Source organism: Plectrocnemia conspersa, unplaced genomic scaffold (assembly GCF_051122295.1).
Source record: "Plectrocnemia conspersa isolate PC_06_02 unplaced genomic scaffold, ASM5112229v1 ptg000001l, whole genome shotgun sequence".
In the NCBI taxonomy this organism is placed as follows: Eukaryota; Metazoa; Arthropoda; class Insecta; order Trichoptera; family Polycentropodidae; genus Plectrocnemia; species Plectrocnemia conspersa.
Window position 1 is genome coordinate 3,070,273 of NW_028277165.1, and position 8,087 is coordinate 3,078,359.

Here is an 8,087-nt window from a genome sequence, read left to right on the forward strand (position 1 = left end):
TAATTTTAATTAATAATTATACATATTTTTCAACTAAATTTGATGATATATAAAAGCGACTTCGTTTTAATTTAATTAAATATGTATTACCATGTAAATATATAACTATCATTGTAAAAAATAAATATATTTTTTTTAAATTTTTATATTAAGTCTAGACAACGTCACTGCGTCAAAACCAATGTTAACATTGCACGGTATAAACATTTTAAACCCCACCGTGTTTATTCTGCGCATTCATCATATAAACCTACACAGTCCGAGACATCAGATAAAAGCATCTACGAGCTCTAAAAAAACAACACCATTGCCATCGAAGATAAAAACTAGCGATAATCACTCTCAGGATTGAACAATAACTTTTTATCAGCTCGTTCGATCGCTCAACTTTTAATACCCATATTTTTTTCTCCTTCTCTAATTCAGGTCTACCATGATTTATTGGACGCGAAATCGCCAATCAACTTCTTTCTCTTTTTCTTATCAGCCCTGCCATTCGTCAATGTCTTGCTCGAGAGCTCCCCGCCGTTCTGGTCTTCTTTGTCCATATTTGGACACGACAGTAGGCACGGGATTGAAATAATCAGCTGCCATTTTGAACCATTCAATGAAGAACGCGCCTATTGAATTTTAACTGGAGATGCAGTGTTCCACAAAGAGCACTATCTTGCAGTGGTAGAATTACGTGACACAAGTGCCTAAGAGATTCTATGTCTGCATTAGAAACTTTATTGGGGCAAACTAAATGCCGTTTATATAATTAGAATATGATAGTAAACAAAATTAGAAGCTCCCTACTCTCTTTTTGCACAACTTACGTAGATAAAGCAAGTATTTGTATCAAAGAATGATATTTGAGAAAGATCAAGATGATTAAAATATTATGTTTCATTACGATTATTTTATTGAGAAGCAATTTTAATTATAGAAAATGTTTTATAAGTTCAATAATTATTGACCATTCAATCTCTTAGATTAACTTGTGTATTATAAGATATCTTAACTGCGCTGTGTTATAAAAAAACAAAAAAATAATCACACTTCACAAAAGTTCACAAAGCGCCGAACCGAACGAGATCCGATCGAGATTACCTCGCCATGCCATCCATTGAATAATCGATCGTAATCGAGGCTACAATGCAAACGACGAATCTGCCGATAACCGGTTATCCGTCGGACAAAAGGTCTCGAGTAAAAGCGAAACCGTGTCGTATTACAGAAGCGATAAGGCCATTTAAGGTTTATCCGCGTACGTGACCGGAATACGCGTCCGGAGTACCGATAAAGACATACAGCGTCCAATATGCAAAATAACATTTAATCGAGCAGTTAAATTTAACTGACAATAAAAAAATCGTATACGTCTGACTCTGCTTCACTTTCTAGTTAATAATTCTGTTTAATTATTGTAGATTTTCAAACGCAAATTAGTATTAAGTTTCTTTATTGAAAAAATAAGTTCAGAAATACTGTAAAAAAGGGTTAAAAATAATTTTTACAATACATTTATTTTAAAACTTTTGACAGACTTCAAATTAACTTATATTAAATATAAAATAATATGTTCAGCACAATAATGGTTGAAAATTATTACAAATAACCTAAAATTCAATGATAAATTGTATGGTATGTAATAATAAAGATTTAGTAGCGAGTGTGCGAATACCAGACCCTCAACTTTTTGGGTTATAAATATTATTTTTGCTTCGTTCTGATTTTTCAAAATATATTTTAAAATTAAATGGTTCAAATTAGGCATTATTATTTAGGATTTTCAATGATAGTCAAAATGGTCCAATCTATAAAAAACTACTTAACATTTTCAATTCATTTGAAAATAGGTTTACAACTTGACTAAATATTTCCAAAAGAAAACATTTTATAATATTTAACGTTAGATTTACAATTTAGATATTAAATGATAAATCTAAATATTGTATATCATTTATGAATAGGTTTAAAACTTAGCTAAATAATACTAAATTAAACATTGTACAGTGAAATCTCAATATAGCAAAGCTCACGGAACCAATGACTATATTTCGGTATACGAATGTAAGGAAGATGATATATTTTATTTTTATTTTTAATAACCATATTACTACAGCATCAAAATAACCTCTTATAAGGTTGACAGGTCGTTTTTTACCATTTTTAAGGATACTTTAAAAAACACAATAAAATTTGTGAAAAAAATGTTTTATAAAAAAAGTTTGAGGGTCAGCGAAACATCTGTATTGCCGCTTTTGAACACATCTGGCACATGCCAAGTCAAGGACGAACTGAATTCGGGGAAATATTGTGTCAAGTTGTAACGTCATTCTTAAATTCGGATCAAAATATTTCGTTATACTAAGTTTTTCGGGGACAAATTGAAGATTCGTTATACTGGGAATTTCGTTATTTCGGTATTCGTTACAAAAAGATATCGCTGTATTAATTTTTAAAATATGTTTGTAACTTAACTAAATATTATATAAAACAAAAAAATACCAAAATGTTTTCAACATAAAAAATAAAAACGTAACATTTTATAATAAGTAAAAATTGTTTATATGTAAATATAAAAGTCAGTTTTTAATTACATTTACTAATTAGAAAGAAACAATAAACTGAAAATATCAAGCACCTAAACTGTTACTTTAGACCAAAAGTGCGCTTTAAAAATATTAATAATTTTGAGACTTTTGTCTATTTTTATACAAAAATAATTTAATTTATATATTTTTTAAAGTAAATGATTTTCTGCGCAGCATTATTTTTTTTAATAATTAATAAGTGCAAAAAGGTTTCACTTTATTGAAAATTAATAATAAACTAAACATATATAAAATCTATAATAAATTAAGAATATTTAAAATCCATTCAAAATTAAAAATATTTTTAAGGTTGAAAAAACTATTTTGAATAAATCTTGAAATTTTATTTTGAAACTTTATAATTTAAAAAATATTTACATTAGTGTTATACAATTTTGTGTAGTTTACTTTCAAAGGCGTCAGTAAGAGGGATTTTTGCAACACTATGTGTTTAGTAGTTGGTTGGTAATGAATAGTACTTATTTTGAAACTTTTCCCCTTTTTGTTGAAAATGTTTTTTCAAGCGAAATTTTAAAAATTCTCTAAAAACTATAACTTTAAATTGCCAACGTTCACCAACATTTAAGTACATATTTTTTCTGTGTAGAGAAGGTAATAAAAATCCACATAATTTATATTATATTTTAAATCCCGTATAAACTAAACATATTTTTTTAGAATTTGATGATTTTTATACATATAAGTGTTTTACAATTTAAATCGTTAAAATCAATTTCGTAGTTCGTTCTCAAGCGCGCCTAAAACCGGGGGTTTCCCTATCAAATTTGCTTACATGTGACAGTTATTCTGTCATCTGGCACGCGCTCGCTGCGCCCATTTCTGTGCAATTAAATAAACAGTGAACTACGTTATAATCACGGCGTTTTTCTTATAAAGTCTCAATTGAAGATGATTCAAAGTGATATAGCATTTGGAATTATAGACAATATAATCAAAACTATAAATTATGAGTGTGCCAGTAAGTGTTTGGTTATATGAATAACATATCACGGTTATTCTAACAAAATTACCATTGACTTTCCAGGATCTAATATTAAAAGACAAACAGCGGTGATTGGGCAATTAAAGGTATACATACAAAGTGATTTAAACATATTACAATGCTAGTAATAAAGGAAAATCTCGTATTAGTGTAAACAAAAGTTACATTTTACCCACTATATAGTATCGTTTACAGTTAATTTTCAGAAGCAATGATAAGCAAAGAGTGAATCTTCTCATGTTGAAGTCACTGTCAGCAAGTATTATCTTTTTATAAAGAACATACTACATAAGTTTTATGTAACTGAATATCTTGAATTTGGCTATTCCGAAAGAGGAATGATGGCACAGAAACAAAATTGAATAAAAACCATAACGTATTTTACCACATCGGAATTAAAAATAACCCACTCTTAGATATTTTAGCTATTGATTATTCCAGTTATGCAATCACATATTTATAATCATTGTAAAATGTCGTTTATTAGATAGCATTCAAGAAACTACACATTTATAAGCTGTATGTTGGCTAATATATATAGCGTTTCCACTGCGAAAGCGCCGATTTAAGCGACATTAACTTTCAATCCACATACATACTAAGGATACATTACACGTTCACGTTTAAAACATACCTGGTTTATTTGCAATTTTAAAATCTAACGTATATGTGCATTAAATCGGAAGTAATGACAATGTTTATGTAATATAAAAGGAAAAACTCACTTTTTGACCTCGGAGCCCGGCGACGGCAATTCAAAATTTGAAGATTTCATTACGAAGACTGTTTATCTAATTCAATCAATGTATTCTTCTTATCCTACACAAATTATGTATATATTTAATTTTCATAGTTATAACACACCCGATTATTTATAAAAGGAAAAACTCACTTGTCGCCGGGAATTCAAAATTTGAAGATTTTATGACGAAGATTGTTTTATGATTGGTTGTCTAGTTTAATCGACGTATTCTTCTAATCCTCAACACATTATGTATATATTTAATACTCATAGTTATAACACACCTAGTTAATTTGCAATCTGATTATTTATATTCAATCAAATAACGAATTAATGAAAATTATTGTCGCGTAGCAAAATTTTATTATTAAACAAAAAATAATAATTATTTAAAACTGTTGTCACGGTACTGTCGGCCATTTTGTTTTATATTTGAATGCTTTTTTTTCATTGGTCGAAACAACAGAGCGCATTACCGGTGCCTCGGAATTAAATTTTATTGTACGCTATTTTAAACAACAATAAAAATTCAAGCAAAATATCTTATTTCATTGTTGCCGGACTTACGCAACTCAGAGCAAATGCGTCTGTTAATAACAGGTTAAAAGAAATTCTAGTTCCGACCAAGAAATAAGGATGATAGTTGATAACCTCCCCTTTCCCCGATCGTATGTAAAACCGTAACGTTGCCACAAAAAAATCATTTCATAAGTATCACTTGAACTTCAGTTCAAACTTACACTGAAAATTCACACTATGCTTCCGGCTTGGAATACATGTGAGCAAAGCTTACTCAGAAACGAGAAAAGTCAAGAGAAACGCAGCCGCTTCCACTTTGATCGGAGACTTAATAAACGCAACACCACTGCAAGAACAAAAAAACACGTTTGTATATTAAAATATCCACAGATTGTATAATCGTATTTAACTGTTGTACTGAACTAAATATAATTTGTAATTTGAACTAAAAATAATTGCATGTACAAATTATTATCTCGACGGTAGAATGTCGGTGTAGAATGGTTTTAGATACAACTCAAACACATAATTTAAAAAAAAGTTTTTTAGGGTTGCGAAAATCTGTTATTAAAAATATATTTCTTCTAATAAATTGATAAAAGATCGTAAATTCTAAATACCTTAAAAATATTATCACATAATATGATATTATAAAAAAAATATCTGCAAATAAGATTTAAGAAAACATTTTCTCTTCATATCACTATGTAAACAATTTATGATAATATTAATAATAATATATTTCTATGTGAACCTTGCACGTATACTGAGAGGTAAAATAATAAAAAATTCAGCATGCACGAGTTGGAAAAAGTATCAGATTTTATAGCGAGCGTTCAGACCTCACGCTGAGTCGTGGTTATTGCGTGAGGTCCCTAACTGTGCTTTTATTTTATTTTATTTTTTCACTTATTTTTTTACCTCGTCGTTTTAATTAATTTATGTGTACATTGTGTAATTATGTACATTATGATTTATTTTTTCGTTCTTTGTTACATTTTGGTTCTTATTATTAAGTAAATACAACACGAGCTGTGATTTTATCGCTTGTCGGAACGATATAATATTATTATAAATTATATACTATGTAGCGATTTATATTTTTGGACGTTATACTCAACTCGATAAAATTTAATCAGACAACTAATCAGAAACTATATTTAGTAAATTTATGTGACGTCGAAGCAAAGTTACATCCTGTAATTAAAAAAGCCGCGATCATATCTCACCTGACAGTTTTATGATGCACCCACGTCAGATACAGATATTGCCTCATCATTTTTGTCATCGACTAATGCTTGTATTTCTATGTATATTGATGAAAAATGTATATCATTATTTAGATCTATTTTTATATTATGGTTTATTATATTTAATTAGTAGAGATCTAATTTTGTAAGGCCATATATTATGCACAAGACCATATTCACCCCAAATATTAAGCATTTGCTTTCGAATGTACTTCAAAAAAACGAATGACACATACATCAATATATTAAACATTAAAATAATATTAATTTTTCTTTAGTTCTTCTACCCATTTGTTAACGAGTGCTTAATAAGACATACAATTAGCCCGCCAATATTCTCATCTGCGATTCGCTAGAGCTGTCTCGAACCAGTGATATTAAGGCATAGAGGGCATACAAATGAATACGTGCCAAGAAAAACACATTGAAGTCAAAAAACAATACACATAAGCGGATTATCCAGCATTATCACAAAAACACAGCTTACAATAATTCAACCTGACACTCCAGCAAAGACTCGATTTTACAGACCTGCCACTTCAACTTTTCCACCTGATAGTGGTCTCTTAATTTCCATATGTATATATATATGTATATATGCTTATAAAATAAACTGTTACCATCTTTTCCGGCGTCTGTTTTGTAACAAAAATTAACACTCATTCGGTTGCAAAACCGGAAATAACTACATAAACGTCAATAATTAGCAAAAGGGCTTTCTATTATTTTTAAATTAATTATTACATATGCTCTTTGATCTTACATGTTATTTATATCTTTAAAAAAATTAAATAAATAAATATATGTAGGTATATGTAAAATTATGTAGTGATTTTAGATGTACAATTATTTTTAGAAAGACTTTGAAAAAAATATATTCTCATTTTTCAGATGTTATCGACATTAATTTTAAGTCAATCGTTTATTAAAAAACAATTTTGTTCAACATTTTTATAAATCAAAAAAGTTTTTGGCTTTAAATTATTTTGATTTTTTGTACAAAAAATATTCAGTAGTAAATTACAAAGCTATCGTTATTTTATTTTAGTGTAATGTATTGCTTTAATACATGTTGTTTGGTATGTAATATTCAATTTTATTTTTATATGCATTATTATGCCTAATTATCTTATTATATGTTATTAGTTTTTTTCCAATAGATGTATTTTATTGACAACAATTTTAAAACCGCAAACCAGCCGTATAAACATAAAATATTTACTGCAACAAAATTTACCTATCAAATTATTATATACTTGTGATTGGAAATATTCCAATAAAATTTAAAAATAAGTGGTGAGTGCTAATATGTGCTAATACAATATACTTATTCTTCATTAACATAAACCAATAATCGAGAACTTATTTTTTGTATATCAGAAAATAGTATTTCTTTAAAATCAATGCTAAAAACTAACTTAAATTTAAATATAAGCAGCACACAGCATAAAGTCTGAAATCTAGGTCATTTTTAATTAGACCTTAACAAAAAAGTTTTAAACTTTTACCTTTAATTGTAACCACTACGCATTTTCTTAAGAATGTGACAACATTGTAAACTTAAAAATGGTTAAAAAACACTAAAATTTATTTTATTTTAAATATTATTTTTAATTTAACTAAAAAATATAAAAAATCCATTAATAGTAAAAATTAAACTGTTTGTAGCAGTTTCTAAAAAATGTTTATCTAGATGGTTTTTCAATTTGTATTTAATTAAATAACACTTTTTAGTTTTTCTCATTAATGGTAATCAATAAATATTAAAATTATTAAAAATAAAAATAAATATTAAAATTATTAAAATAATAAATAAAAAACGGTCTCACAGAAATTTTTGTTCATAGACATATCTCGAAAAATTTTCCTTGAGGAAGACAAATTGCTGCGAGAGCTAAGAAAACAGTAATTTTTTAAATTACTGTTTGAGGAGAACAATGGAGAAGAAATTACTACGTGGGATAAAAATAGGTCTTGTTCGAGGGGGATAAAAT

The 8,087-nt window shown here is 27.8% G+C and overlaps 1 long non-coding RNA gene across 3 annotated transcripts in view; it reads right to left on the reverse strand.

Moving 5' to 3' along the window:
- Positions 1-8,087, reverse strand: part of LOC148238455 (uncharacterized) — a 516,616-nt gene that overhangs the window by 196,886 nt on the left and 311,643 nt on the right. The gene's annotated exons all lie outside the window — the stretch shown is intronic.